Here is a 16,347-nt window from a genome sequence, read left to right as displayed (position 1 = left end):
TGGACTGGTGATCCGGCAGTTCTGGCATTACCCGAAGGACTGGTGTGTTTGGGAGTATAAATGGAATTAAACTTTTGTTTAAAATAGCTATTCATCCTCCTAGCCCTAAAATTGGCACATTGCCACTGCAGGCACTGTATTACTGCACTGGCGGTAGTGCTACTGCTAATACATAGCTACATACTTCACTTGTCCAATGAATTATAGAATCTGATGTGACATTAGGGGTTGGTGTCGGGATCCCGACGGTTGGGATGTTGGATGTCAAAATACCGACAGCGGCATCCCGTGGTTTTAAATATCAACACAAACTAATTAACTAAGGTAACCTTGATCCCTAACCCACATTTCCCGCAGCCTTAACCTAACACCCCCCCCCCCCCCACACACACACACACACACACACACACACACACACACACACACACACACACACACACCCCTACCCCCCACCTCAGCCTAGCCCAAACCCTCCCCGGGGGTGGCTAACCCTCCCTCCCTGCAGCCTAAACCTAACCATTCCTCTTCCGCAGCCTAACCCTATCCCACCCCAGGGAGCCTAACCCTCTGTCCCAGCAGCCTAACCCTAACCTTCTCTCCACAGCCTAACCCTAATTCCCCTGCGCAGACTACCTCTTCGGTGGCCCGTATATGGGTAATGAGTAATGTCGGGATTCCGGCATTGGTATTTCAACTTCCGGGATCCCAACTGCCAGTATTCTGACCGGATCCCAACATCAGGCTGGGCTGAAAAACAAAGGATTGCAGTTTTTATCGTAACATACATGTACTAGAGATATGCACAGAGCCTTGCGTTTTGGTTTTGGTTCTCATTTCATCGTGTTTTGGTTCTGCAAAACCACACTCAAGTGATTTGGTTTGGAATTTGGATTGAAAATCTATATTTGGGTTTTAGATTTCTTGAAAATTGATAAAATAGCTGAAATCATGTACTTTTTTGCAATATAAAACCCGAAATTTGGATTAAAATATAAATTCCAAACCGTGAGAAGAATAGAACTGGGACTTGGATGGTATCTCCTCGAGAGATCCGGATCGGATTTTGGTTCAGTCCACAAAATTTGGGTGGGCTTGGATTTGTACAGAACCGAACCACATATCTCTATATTATACTCATGTTAAACAGTCCCCAATCACCACCATGTTACAGAGCCCTTAATAGTCTGCATATTAGGCATCTCCCAAACGTATAATACAGTCCCATGCCAAGTATAGTATATAACTCTGTGCCACTAATCAACAGTACATGCCAAGTGAGGTATACAGTAGGGACGGCAGTCAGGGGAGGCAGCGCCACCCCTGTCATTAATAATTAAAATACTACAAAGAAGATACTTATGACACAGCTACTGTGTCATAAGTTCTTTATCCTTTATATTATGTTAGTCATTTTGGGGGGTAAAAAAAAGTTTTAAATGTGTGTCGGAGGCACAGCTCTCGGTGCCTTCTGATAACAATGTGAAGGGGCTGGAAGCGGGGGGCTGGGCCAAGCATCAGGCAGTAAAAGCCCATTTAAAAAAGCCTTGTTAGTGGAACCCCTAGAAGGGCCTCTTTAAAAGCCCAGCCCCTGTCACTGAGGCTGATATGACTGGACCAGCTCATATGAAAGCATGACCCCTGTCACTGAGGCTGATATGATTGGGCAGTGGGCAGGACAAGTCCAGCCAGCAGCAAAGCTGTGCTCGGCAGCAGGGGCGGATTGGTCTGGCGGGACGGTCTGAGCACTGTCTTATCTGGGGCTGCCCTTCAACAAACCACCCCACTACCTGGGCAGACTGCCGCGAGCATAAGCCACCCACCACCCTGCCGAGCATACACCAGCGACGGCTGATAGTGTCCCCCCTCCGCCGCTGGAGTTTATTGCTGCGGCATATGCAGGGAGAGCAGGGCTGCAGAGGAGGTCATGCCCTATTCCTAGTGCCGCCGCTGACTGTCACACAAGGAGCTTGCATGAACAGCACCAGCGTGACAGGGGTATGTCTGTTGGCTGCAGTCCACAAACTTTGGCAGTTACCAGTGATGAGGAGGGCCTGTTGCGGGCAGCCAGGCATGGAACATAAATAATCTAATCATGTACTACCCCCACACCCAACCCGATCACAGGCCATGTCCACCCTTCTGTCCAAGCAACTCTGGACCATCCAGGGAAGAGGCTGGTGTGAGCTATCGGAGGAGCAGGACCCATCACTTCCACTCAGGCTCTCCATCTGTCCTGTGTGAGCCTGCTATCAGCATGAAGGGAGCAACGGTGGCTGGGACCCAGGAGCTGTCTAAGAGGAGGTGAGATCCATTTTCAGCTTATTCTAACTTTGTCGAGTCCCTTCCACTCCCATACTGCCCACTTCTTCCCACCACTACTCCCATCCTGCCCCCCTTCTATTTCTCCCTGCCTGCTCCCTACTCTGCACTACTGTTACTCTAATCCTGTCCCCCACTCTCCACTACTCTTCCATCCCGCCCCCTGCTCTCCACCACTACTACACCCAGTCTGCCCCCTGCTTCTCCTCCCTCTTTCAGCATTCTCCCCTTATTCCTCCCGTATCCATATTTCTCCTCTCTCTATCTCCCCATATTCCACCTCTCTCTCTACCATAAATTTTTAAAAATTGAAAATATGTTAGCTGCCTGCTTATCACAAGTTTGATGAGCAGGCAGGCTGCGGGCCGTGGTGGCAGCATCAGACTGAGATACAGATTAGTGGCTGGGGGCCGGGCGGTTGATGGCAGTGATATTGTAGGCCATTGTCAGGGGCGACGCCCATTAGTGGTGGCATTAGCAAGCATTGGCCTGGCAGTGGTTGGAGACATCGGCGGGACTCGTCGGACATTATGGCTGCAGTGCCTCACCAGCCACTGACCTCACCGCACACCACTGGTATACAGTACAATGTAAATTCCACTTCATAAAACCACCCCATTACAAGCATAACACACAGCTACGTGACTAGTATACATTCAACTCTCCCACTCAATTAGCAGCTCAGCCTCTTCAAAATCCAATGAAACACATCTTTGATAGAATTAAATGATCTCAAATAGTTGCTAGCTATTGTTAGATAGGAAAATATGGAGAAAAGAAGACTCTTTTGTGAGCGCACTCTTAACTTGAAATAAACATAGAAATTAGTCAAAATGGATTAAAAGTTCAAATTTTAATAATTCAACACAATTAAAATAGTCAGTGGTTCATAGAGGAAATAGTGGTCAAAAGATAACAATATAATCAAAATAGCATGAAGTGCTGATACATGATGAAGACTGAATTCCGGCTGACGGAAAAGATTATAAATGTTTGTTAACAACTAGTTTCGATTTTTAGACGGTGCGTTCTACCGATAAGCAAAACAATGTTATGTGTTCCCTTTATAATTGATACAAATAATACAGGCTGGATACTGGTTATACTTGTAGGTAAAGTAGGGTGGAAAATCAGATAGCAGTGTGAATCTTCTGTCAGTGTTAGACACTGTGTATGCTAACCAATGAGCTCTACTAAACTGAGTATTCCTCAATGGTCACCCACTTGAGTACTGACCCAGCCCGACACTGATTAGCTTCCGAGATCAGACGGCTTCGGGCGTTTCCAGTGTGGTATGATAGTAGAGAGAATGAACAATAATTGGAAGCTCTGGAATCACTGATGAGAGTTCACAAATTTACATAGTTATTCAGGACAGATCTAAGAGATAGAAGAAACAAGATGGATCTGCTGCCAATGTTAGACAAGGACGTGTCCCTGAATCATTGGTGAGAGTCCACGAAATGAAGAAAAGGAAGAAGTGAGAAAGCAGTGCTTGTAATTATAGCAATAATGAAATATATTGAAACATCAGGAAGAAATGAGAAAGCAGTGCTTGTAATTATAGCAATAATGGAATAAATTGAAACATCAGTTTGATAATTGCTATAATGTAGTAATCAAAATTTGCCTGGGTATATGATGTCTAAGATAAAGACACAAAAGACAAATGGAAAATGATAGCAATATAACAAATTATATGAAAGTATCCAACTGCAAGATGTTGCTAATAAAAGAAACAATAACAGATAACACGGAGATTGTAGCCAAATTGCAATGGTTTATCCCGATTAGAATAAAACCTAAGGAGTTTTGCTTAAATCACTACCAAAATTAATAATAAATATACAATGTGTACTACATTGTGATATGGGATCAATTAGTGTAACTGGTAGTCCTGAAAAGAGTAACTCACTGCCTGGAAGCTGCGAATATAGCCTAATTCAAATGAAAAAAAGTGAATAATTTGATAAGTTGTTCATATAAGCAAGTGGAATCAAAATATACAGCCCGAGCGGGCCACCACTGCTGATCTGCACCCTATAACCACATAAACGTGTAAAGGTGAAAAAAAGCTGATATTACCCGCGCTGGGTGTGAGGGTGAATTACCCCTTAGATAATCCTGTGGACCGCCTCGTTTGAATGAATGCCGCTGGCTGGTTGGAGCCTCTGGTGTCTCGATGGGTAAGCAGGTGTGTAGACGCTGCCGGCCTGAATGTGACCCTGGTGGGTACTGGAGATCATCAGCTGCTTCGCGGTTCAGAGACGGGGAAAACCGAGGAGGCGCACACCGCAGACAGATGCTGGAGAACGTCCGTCACTCCGGTGATCCTGGCGGGTGCGGGAGGTCATCAGCTGCTTAACGGTTCAGAGAAGTGGGAATCTAAAGAGGCGCACAGCGTGGGCAGATGCTGGAGAACGTCCGTCACTCTGGTCAGCCGGGAAAATGAAGGGTGATGTCGGAAGACGCGTTTCACCCATCCACCGGGCTTGATCACTTCCTGTTGGGGTCTGGATCCCAGCAATATTTTATAGAGCAGAGGAATCTGGATCTTCCAATCAAACGGCTGTGTATGTGTCCTTTGATTAGCTGCTGGGATCAGATGACTTAAAACCTCCGGATGAATTGCAGATTGTGCAGAATCAATCGTTGATTAACGGGGGAAGCCATAATTGATGTGAAAAAATAATAATAATAAAAGAAAAAGAAAAAGAGGGTTTTAAAACACAACCAAAATGCTAGTCATATTAGATAACTAGAATTAGTGGAACATAACCAACGCATTATAGATCAGACTTAGATGTTGATGATTACAGGTAATTTATTTGACATTGAGATTATATTAACAAAATGAATACACATTTTAAACTTGAATGTCAAGGTAGAATTAATAATATGAGGAACACAGGTGTCTGAATTAATGTGCCTTTTGACAAATGATTGCCGGCAGTGTCTAATAACTATTGTCTGCCAACAGACATGGTTAACAGATGGAGCTAATAAGTAGCTTACTTTGCAGCTATGGACAGTCACTCCTTATTGTCAATAGTGGCTGAGTAGGCTAGGTGTCATCAGCTGAAACTTGAGCTGAAGTTGAGACACCTTATTCTCATTAATTAAGTTGCTATTCTGGTGTACCCTCAGTAAATAGTCTTAATGGGGATCGATTAAAGCCACTGATGGTTATTAAATAGTATTATACAGTAAGTTAGTAAATCAAACAAACAGGCATTAATTATGTAGAGCCAGCATGCGATACTATTAGATTTAGTAAAATGAACAGACACTCACTGTGTGAAACAAGCATATGATACTAGCAGGTTCACATGGGGGTCATAGATGCCAATCCTTATCAATGTTACCACACATTAATTTAATAGCAGATTGAAAAAATAAATCTCAAACAGTTAAAATGATATAATGATGAACTAGTTGTTGCCCATGGCTAGTTATCATGAAAAGAGGGACAGCTGGGATATTACCTGGAGACTGAGTGTATAGGCTGTTAGTATATTGTTAACAATTTCAATTAATTCAAAATAATAGATTAGCCTATGGAGAAGAAAAAAAACGGTAGAACGCACCGTCTAAAAATCGAAACTAGTTGTTAACAAACATTTATAATCTTTTCCGTCAGCCGGAATTCAGTCTTCATCTTGTATCAGCACTTCATGCTATTTTGATTATATTATTATCTTTTGACCACTATTTCCTCTATGAACCACTGACTATTTTAATTGTGTTGAATTATTAAAATTTGAACTTTTAATCCATTTTGACTAATTTCTATGTTTATTTCAAGTTAAGAGTGCGCCCACAAAAGAGTCTTCTTTTCTCCATATTTTCCTATGTTCTCATACTGACTCAGGGTGCACCACCAAATTATATTAGGATTAGAAAACATAGTTTTCTGTAATCATTCAATTTTGGTTTTATATTATTTTCTACTTATATTTACTACATCCGGTGCGGTATTCCTTCCCCTTCTATCTATTGTTAGATGCCAGGTTAGGGATGTCTACTATTTGTAATGTCTCCTCTACTTACAGAGATATGTGAATGATATCAAATGCTTTTTCACAGTTATTGATCTGCAATATCCTGCTTTAAAGTGTGACCGTCATCTATTTTAAGAATAAAAATGATCATTAATAGTATACTGCAGATTAAGTAAAAGTCTTGTCGCAATGCACAGTTTATAAGTGGGGTTTCTATAAAGTACTGATAAGAACATCAAATAGAGTATCCCAGAGGAAATTAAAATATTAAAATATTAAAGGAGCGCGTTGACAAATTTATTATACACAAAGATATATCACATACACATAACGAAACCGCTATTATACATTTGTGGAGAAACGCATAAGGCATCAAGGCATTTCGATTTGGACTCCAATTCGGACACCCTATGGGGTAAATTTACTGATTGATTACTATGGGCAACATCACCAATTTTTAGAACCTTTAGTAAATTTACCCCTATATCTCCAGTGGGCCTCTCAATTAAGTGGAGATTGAGTCAATCAGTTTCAATCGCGCCAGCAAATAAGGACCGCTAGCATGAACGGAGGAAAAAAGTCTGAGCTACTCCTTCTTCTCCTCCAGCTGCCGGTAAAGTACTCCGGACACACTTTAACTTTGTGCAACAGTTATGTTATTAGCGCTGTGGGTTTTACACACAAAGCCTCGCGTTCTCTCTGCTATGGCTTTATGAATATCAGGGGGACCAGTCACTCATAAAGGAGGTGGAGCATAGCACCGTGTGACTGAGTATAACAACCCGACGCTCTCCATCCAGAGAGTATCATTATATGAATGAACAGAGTATTGGATAGTGTTGAATAATGACTTTTTAACCACAAACACGTGATTAGTTACTTCAAACCGCTTGGAGTCCTAATTTTTATTCTAAATACAGTGTATTATATGTGTAGGTTATGTGTATGTGACAGAGCTTTGTATATTATAAACTAGTCAATGTGCTCCCTTGGTATTTGAATGACCTATTTCTTACTGTTATTAGTTCTGTGGCATCACAGTATTGCCATATTGGGAGCTGCATTATATTAGGTACTGTATATGCATATAATTGTTTAAGTATTAATCAAACAGACATGGTGGCTTGACATGTGCTAGGAATTTTTCTTGTTTTTGTATCCCAGAGGAAAGACCAAAGTACTTTTATCAGAAAGGTGGGGGTTGTTTAGATTCAATATTAAAGCAAAAATTCTCTTTAATACATACATCAGAGTTGAGAAAATGAAACCGCTATAGAACCACTCTCTGAATAATTGTGCATGGTAAAAAAAAAAAAAAGACAAAACAAAACAGCAAATGCTTATCGAAGAGAAAAAAATAGATATCAGTAATATTCAGTAAATATAAGCATACATATGTTCTAAAGTGCAGGAGGGAAATGCAACCCACAAACTATAATAACTATGTTTAGAGTGACTGTACTGTGTATAGGATACAGTACATTAATTGTTGAGAGATTATAATCAAGCCCCACTCTTTCCTTTGGGTGGAGGTCCATGTTGAGAAGTGGGATCCAACCGTCCCTGCGCATGCGTGAATGAGTTCACATCTATACACTTACAGTGTAAATGTACTGAATTGCTCCAGTTCTTAATATCCACCATCTCAGCTCGTGGCAAGTTGGATACTTAATTATCAGGGAACAATTGGGGTTTGAAGATGAATAGGCCCTATAATATTATATTTAAAGACAGAAAAACTATTTAATGCAAGAATAATATAAAGGCCTGGTGCTGAGTTGGATGGAAATCAGGCACACTTGATGGCACATTGTGCACATGGAAATAAAGGCTTATATCCGCATGTATACAGAATTGTACACATCTTGCAAAGCCCTGGTCTGTGCCAGATTTCTCACGAGGCATGTGCCTAGGGGCATGGCAGCTCCCCCACCCCACGTTTGGGCTTTCTTTTTAATTTTGTTCATTAATGGTGGCCCGCAACCCCCCCCCCACCCCCCCCACCCCATCCATGAGTCGCAAACCCCTGACACCCACGGGTCGTGTGTGTGTGTGTGTGTGTGTGTGTGTGTGTGTGTGTGTGTGTGTGAGTGAAGGGGGTCGCGATTTGCAGGTGGGTGGTATGTGGGTCGTTGTTGGGGGGGGTTTGCGGATTGTGGGTGGGAGGATCACAGGTCATGGGTGGAGGGAAGTCACGGGTCTTGAACCACCCCCCTTCCCGTTTACATCGTGCAGCTGTTGCTGCCTGACGGAGGTGGGGGAGGGGAATGCGGCAAACATTCTAGTGCCTAAGGATGGCCTGACTCCCAAATCCTTCTCCGCCCCTGGCTTACTACTAATCATCATCATCAGTGAGGATTTGCTCCTCACTATATTATGTATAAATGTTATGCCCGGAAACAAGTTCATTAACACTCCTTAATTGTGAGGTTGGGGTTTAAGTGGAAACACTTAGGGCAGTGATGCCCAAACTTTTTTGAATCACCTCCCTGGGCTCTCCTTCTCCTCAGCTGCAGGGAATAAGGCAGCAGGGTCCTCCTCTCCCCTGCACCCGGAAGGAACTCCGTCTGCGTTGCTAGGGGGAGGAGGAGTTTACCTTCCGGGTCCAGGCTGCCTGGAGGAAGGTATGCCGGGGAGGAGGGGGGGGGGGTCGGCATCTGCGGGGGAAGGGCGGAGACCGGCGATAAGAAGCCAATAGGCTTCTATAGGGTCTCGCCATCCAGAGACGGGGCGGCGAAAAAAACGGGGGTTTGACCACATTTTTCCCTTAGTACATCCCACCCTGTATATGAGAGGCTTCTGTCACTCTGAGGCTGCGCCCACAACATCTGCAGTTCGCTGACCAATTTGGACAAGGCAGCTCACATCCTTGCCGGACACTAAGCTACATATCCTTGGGGCCCCTGTGTTCCATGGGGCCCTGTACATGTGTCCCCTTTGACACACTTCCCCCAACACCCCCCGTCGCCGGCCCTGGTTCTAGTACAAGAAAAGAGGCAGCACAAAGTGCCTGCCCTTCTGGAGAGGAGCTATCAAAAGTTGGTAAGTATGGTTATATGTATGCATACATGCAATGGATGTAGAACAACTAGCTGTAAAGAAAAGAAACTCGGGACATACACTGCACTTTACAAAATAATACACAACACGACTGAAAACATTACCCACTTTTAACATTTTCCTCTAATATAGCAGTGTCCTTTCCATCCGCTAAAGTGGTTTATACCTGACAGCTATGACTGAAAGTACATAATGTCATGTTATTTGTCCTCCCTGATCTTGTGGGCATGACTGTAATTGGAGAAGGTAAAACAGATATGAAAAAACCTGCACATTTCATGTTTCATTTCAAGTTTTCCAGCATTTTAATGCCATTATAAATGATTATTTCTTACGGTGAAGTAAAAAAAAGAAAAGAAATGAAAAGAAGATAAATGCTTTATTTACTAGTTCTAAAGGTGCCCTTAAGGTGCACATACACTAGACGATATTATGAGCGATTTGGACTATTTCCGACGGATCGGAACTACAAATCATTCATAGTGCAGATCGTTCAGTGTCTGTGAACGAATAAGATGCACGGTCCCGCAGGTCGGAGCTTCTGATCTTCCCTGCTGCAGGGAAGATCTGAAGCTATTGTCAACGACAGCATGCTCCTGGATGTAGGCACTCCCAGATCTTAAGATATATCATGTGTATTGTACTATATCATTTCCCTAGGACTGCTGGGGGAGTTCAAGGGAAATCATTAACGAGAAATCATCATTTACAGGTCGTCTAGTCAGTGGCGTAAGTTTGTCCCAGTTGCCCGGAGGCAAGAAAAATATTGGTGCCCCCCCCCCCCATATATATATATATATATATATATATGGGCAAAATGGTATAAGGGTGCTGGCGACCACCGGTGTAATAAAAAAGTATTTCAATCCATGTATATAATAAAATAAAATATACAAATTTATTTGGTACAGATAAAATACAATTAATATGATAGTAAAAAATGTGCAATATTAAAAAATTGAGAAGAGGGGATGGACTGTGTTATAAAAACACATGCATAAGGTTCTAAAACCAAGTTTTATATATAAAAAAATATATTAAAAAATATATAAATAAAGTGATTAATAATGTTCAAAAATCATAGTAAATAAATAAGGAGAGTCTTAACTTGTAGGTAGAGGGTCACAGAGGGAGAGACCAACGCGTTTCGTCCTGATGACTTCTTCAAGTCATCAGGATGAAACGCGTTGGGCTCTCCCTCTGTGACCCTCTACCTACAAGTTAAGACTCTCCTTATTTATTTACTCTGGTTTTTGAACATTATTAATCACTTTATTTATATATTTTTTTATATATATTTTTATATATAAAACTTGGTTTTAGAACCTTATGCATGTGTTTTTATAACACAGTCCATCCCCTCTTCTCAATTTTTTAATATTGCACATTTTTTACTATCATATTAATTGTATTTTATCTGTACCAAATAAATTTGTATATTTTATTTTATTATATACATGGAATTAAATACTTTTTTATTACACCGGTGGTCGCCAGCACCCTTATACCATTTTGCCCATAAACCATTACCACAGTAACTCACCACTACTGCATACTTAAGGGACGGCAGACGCCCAAAATTATTGGGAGTGTTTTTTAGTCGGGTGTATCTATAACATTTGTGGCGCTTGCACATTCTCTATTTTATTTATTATATATATATATATATATATATATATATATGTGTGTGTATGTGTGTGTGTGTGTGTATATATATATATACACACACATATTTGCTCCTGCATAGCAAACCTGCAGATTCTAACTATATGAAGCTGCTACAAAACCATTGCAACTAGGCAGATCTATGTAGGGGTCCAGCCGCCACACACTACATAGATCTGCTCAGTTACTCACAATGCTGATTATTTCTCTACCAATTAATTTGCAAGTGTCATATCCAGGATTAGAACCCACAACCTATTACACTGGAAGCATGCACCTTACTGATGGAGATATCTGCTCATGCATAGAAAGTAAGAGAATTCTAACTACAGTAAATGAAGTTACTTGTAATAGTTTGAGAAATAACTTCATATACTGTAGTTAGAATTCTCATGCTTCCTTATAGGTGCAAATACTGTAGCTTCATCAGTAAGGTGTCTGCTTCCAGTGTATCTATAATAAAGAGGGTCTGATTTGTAAGGTGTAGTGACTAGTGGGGAAGTCGGCTACGGAAGAGATACCGGCTGCTGTCATTTAACTTAATTGATTAATGTCACTGAACACACGGAACAGGAGGAGAGGTGCCCCCTTCAAAGCAGGAGCCCGGCGGCAGCTGACTCCGTTGCCTCCCAGAGTTCTGCCTCTGCGTCTAGTGTATGGGTACCTTAACACATGTCTACTACAGATATATAGTATAGACACATACTGTAAAACACTTTTGGTTATACACAATTTGACTCCTTATTTATGTGACATTTCTTGATGTACAGTACACAGATGCAAAAATGTTTTACATTGTTTGGAATTATAATATAATATAGTTACTCATACATTTTTTACCATGAGAGCATGATTTACCCTAGCCTAGAAAATCATAAACTACTATACTTGGTCTGTGACTCACATTACTTTACAAAGGCCTCATTAAAAGCAAAATAAACATACTTCTGTGGTTTGGTTTGTTTGATTAATAAATAAAAACAATACATACCTGTTCATACAATACATATCATGCAGTTTATATATGCCTTATGGCAGGGGTAGCCAACCATGGTCATCGAGAGCTACCAACAGTTCACGTTTTCCAGGTCTCCTCACAGAATCACAAGTTCAGTAATTAGCTCCAACTGTGGATTTTTGAAAATGTGTCAGTAATGATTGCACCTGTGCACCTGCTAGGTGAGCTGGAAACGTGTACTGTTGGTAGCTCTTGAGGATCAGGGTTGACAACCACTGCCTTATGGGTATGGGCACATTTATCAAAATCATTTTTTACTAAAATAATGTACTTATGGGCAATTGGAGGAGAATTCACAAAATTCACCTCCAAGCCCTTAATTTCAAATTTTTAAGTAATCAGATTGCATTTTGCATATTTTTAATGGGAAATGATGATACTTCTGGACTAGAACCGGACTGGAGTGGAACTGAACTGGAACTAGACTGGAATGGAACTTGACTAGAACCAGACTGGATTGGAACTGGAACTGGACTGGTACCAGACTAGAATGGAGCCGGCCTGGAATGCTGAGAAACAAAGGATAGCAGGTTCTAAGGCAAAACCTATGAACACAGAGAAGTACCGCTACAAGGCTCACACACTGCTCTGTGTGACTTATGGAACTGCAACTTGTGCCCTGGAAAGCAGGAAGCTTTATACTTCTGGGTTGTTCTGGATTGACTGGAAGTGTCAGCTGAGCATCAGCCTGGACAGGATTGGACAGAAGAGAGTCAGCTGACTGGACCCAAGATGGCGGCATCCATGACTGGGTTTGGAGGGAACTTTGGTTTAGGACAAAATACCAGGAAGTGGGGCACTATGGAGGATCAGACTGAGGATTACACACACAAAACTGAGGGCGTTGTACAAAGGAAGCATGTAAAGACTTCACTGACAACTAAGCATAATGAGCAGAGAGACCAGCTGCTGAACACAGAATACTGCAAATTACTCTCACAGAGGAATTCTCACACAGGTGACTAATCAGGAGTTACTAGCAGGAGGAAACACAGACTGCAGCTTGTGTGCTGAATTGCAGGAGTGTTGGCAGAGGTAATGCTAGCCATACATCAAGACAATATCGTTCCAACCAGGAAACTAGTTGGCTGGTTGGAATGATAATCTGGCAGTGTGTGGGAGGAAACATCTATCAGCCGTTTGCTCCCACACTCTGAAAAACGTCCAGAAACGGTCGGCCCAACTAGTAGTTAAAATCAATCCTGCTGCTGTTGTTGCTGGCCTTTGGGTGACCCACGCTGAAGTCCAAGGCTGGGAGCAGCACCCCCTGCAGCCCCACTAGCTATTGCAGCAAAATTCTCCAGATCGCGGCGCCTGTGCACTCCTCCACCCACGATCATGGCACCCCCTGCACTCCTCCATCCCTGTCTGTAAGTGGCAGCAGCTGAGCGGCAGTGCTGATCAGTAGTGTGCCCTGGCCTGCTACCACAGCCCTCATTCCACACGAGCACCACCCAGAGGAGCATCTTCAGTGTCCTCTGCCCGCATTCTCCTTGCGATCACCAACCCGCCAGAGACAGCAGTAACAGATCAGTGCCCGATTCCCCTCACCTCCGTGCCGCACGCCCATGCACTCCCACCCCCCTCCACCCACACAAGGATCAGGGCACCCCGCACCCAACCCACGATTGTTGCTCCCCCGCTTGTTGAAGAGTGGGTGAAAGGTGGGAAGCTGGGCCCTTCTCTAAAGCCATTTTATCTGCAGAGGAAGAATGTGATGTGGATTAAGGTGATCGAATAATAGCTTTGAGCATGGAACTGGATATTTTTAGAAATTGTTGCATCTCAAGATGAGGAAGATCATCTCCCTTATCCACCGATTCTGACTTTGTTTCTTGCCATAAGTGAATAGAAGTGTATAGAAGAGCACAGACAAGGAGTGACTAGTTAAATTACCAAGAAGAATGGGTCATCACATGAAATTGTTCCCCGTGAAGTATCTAATGGATGACCAGTACATAACTAATCAGTAGACAAGTCCATGTTCCAGCAGATCTTCTGTTAAGTAGAAGAATGAATTTATCTGTACATGTGAAGGGGTGGTGATATTCATTAGCACTGAGGAAGAATTAGTGTAAATTAAGTTGGAAGCTATTGCCAGATACTATAGGAGATCCTGGGGGTGGCTCCTGGGTAAGTTAGCTCTCTGTCTGGATGTGTTTTAGTAATTGCCTTTATCATGAGGCCTACTGTGACAAATTACCTGGCCCTATGTGGGCACTGCTATTATGTAGTGTTAGGACTGCTAACATCGGAGAAGCCTTGAAGTGGCTCAGCAGCTTAAACATGTGTTTGCAAACATGTGTGACTAATTCTCTGAATTTCTATTACCAGATAGGTTCAGGTATGGTTGGTTACAGGTAATTTTTAGTGTGCTGAAGGGAAATGTAGGGGTGGGATTTGCAACCCCCCCTCTCTCTCTGTATATATATATATATATATATATATATATATGTGTGTGTGTGTGTGTATATATATACACACACACACACACACACACACACAGTTCAGGACTGCCCACAGAGCCAATGTGGAAAAGTGTATGCCAAGACTTGAAGGCACACAGGGGTAGATGTATTAACTGCCAATATGGGGGAGAAGTAGTATCATAACAATCTTCTCCGACATGTATGAATGCGGGGATGCGTGTGATATGACAGGCTCGCTATGCCCAGTGAGCCGGCCGGGGGGGGGGAAGGATGTACGGTCACAGCTTATCAGTACTAAGCTAATGCTCTGTGTATAACTGCAGAGATCACCAGAGGGGGGAGTTGTTTATACATCTCGGCGCTTCTGATTCCTGCCTCTCCTCGGTATAGAGTAGCATAAAGTCACTAAGAGGGGTGTAATTAGCAACAAGTAAGTGCAATCCGGCAAGTAACTGTAGGGGAACTCACCACCATGTGACAGGGCGGGTTTTTCAGTCCAACGAGGGATCAGCTGTACATGCAAAATCCCTTAGACCAGGGTGAGTCTCTGCAACAAGGGAAAGGAGATGGCCACCAGAGGTGGCCTCCTCAACAGGGCAGAGTTCAGTGGCAGGAGGGATCAAGTTAGGGATGGGCATTGGAATATTGACACTGAATGGTTGCTTTGCCACCAGCCATCATATCAAAACTATTCATCACATAAGTCATAAGCTAAACTTCTGACACCAATTTCGTGTGTCTGCAGCTGCATACAAGACTGTCAGCTGTCGGATGAGTATCAGAAAGCTGCAACCAATGGCTGACATCCATTTAAAATCCACTACTTATTGGAAAAAAGTATTTCCATTGGTTCGGGAAAATTGATGGTTGCTAACTATTAGCTTCTGATGTCCATTCATAGATCAGGATCACCAAGGTACCAGTGAGCCGGAGTGGCAGCAAACCTGCTGGTTCTCAAAGGTATTACAGATGATTGAGAGGGGTGGCTGCTCAGTGGCAGTGGAGACAGCTGTGTCGGCAGACAGGGTGAACTGACTCTGGAGTCAAGACTGCCCCGGGTATGTTATCAGGCACTGATATCCATGGTGACTATGGCCAGCAAGCAGATCCAGGCTGGAAAGGGCAAAAAGAGGGTGCCTCCAAAGAGAGCAGAGGGCAAGACAGCAGGGACTGGAGAAGGCCAGAGGCATTTGCAAAGATGGTTGTCGAAGACTGCGGCTTGGAGGCTGTATAGTGGTACCGGGGGGACGACAGATCTGGGTGAGGTCCAGGAGTACCCGGAATATGTAGACGGAAGACCAGACCCCAGCAGAAACAGTTGCTGGGAGAAGAGATAGCTAACGACCATGCGGAACAATCTTAAAGTGTGACCAACATACTCGACTGTCAGAAAAAGTACACAAAAAATAATTACTTGTAAGAACTTTTTTTAATATTTATAATACAGCAATCTCTGCTAAGTGGATTTTAAGTAGCTGGGAAGTTTTGCCAACATAAAATGAACTGCTGGAGCATTCCGGTACATAAATATTTAGAATAACACGTAATGAAAAGTTAATTGGATAATTCAGTTAATTAATTTAAAATTCATTTAATTTATTTTGGCTTTTCCTACATGACCTACAGCAGGCCAGACAATCCCCACACATATGAAGAACTTTTATTAAATAAAGTGCTTTTTAAGTTTGGATTTTTTAAGAATATTTTGTATGTTTTAACAATATTTGGATTTCATAGACTTAAAGTAAAAAAAAGAGAGCAAACTGTAATAATAAAAAAATAAGTAGTAAGACAACCAAAAAAGCCACAGAAGACAACTTTCAGAAATTTTACATACTTTAAGTACCTCAGAAAA

The 16,347-nt window shown here is 42.5% G+C and overlaps 1 pseudogene; it reads right to left on the bottom strand.

Moving 5' to 3' along the window:
* Window positions 1-3,506: 3,506 nt before the first annotated feature.
* On the bottom strand, window positions 3,507-3,625 carry LOC134943468 (5S ribosomal RNA; annotated as a pseudogene).
* Window positions 3,626-16,347: the final 12,722 nt, after the last annotated feature.

The sequence above is a fragment of the Pseudophryne corroboree genome, chromosome 1, assembly GCF_028390025.1.
Source record: "Pseudophryne corroboree isolate aPseCor3 chromosome 1, aPseCor3.hap2, whole genome shotgun sequence".
In the NCBI taxonomy this organism is placed as follows: Eukaryota; Metazoa; Chordata; class Amphibia; order Anura; family Myobatrachidae; genus Pseudophryne; species Pseudophryne corroboree.
Note: the sequence above shows the minus strand (reverse complement) of the source record. Positions and strands in the feature narration are given on the sequence as shown.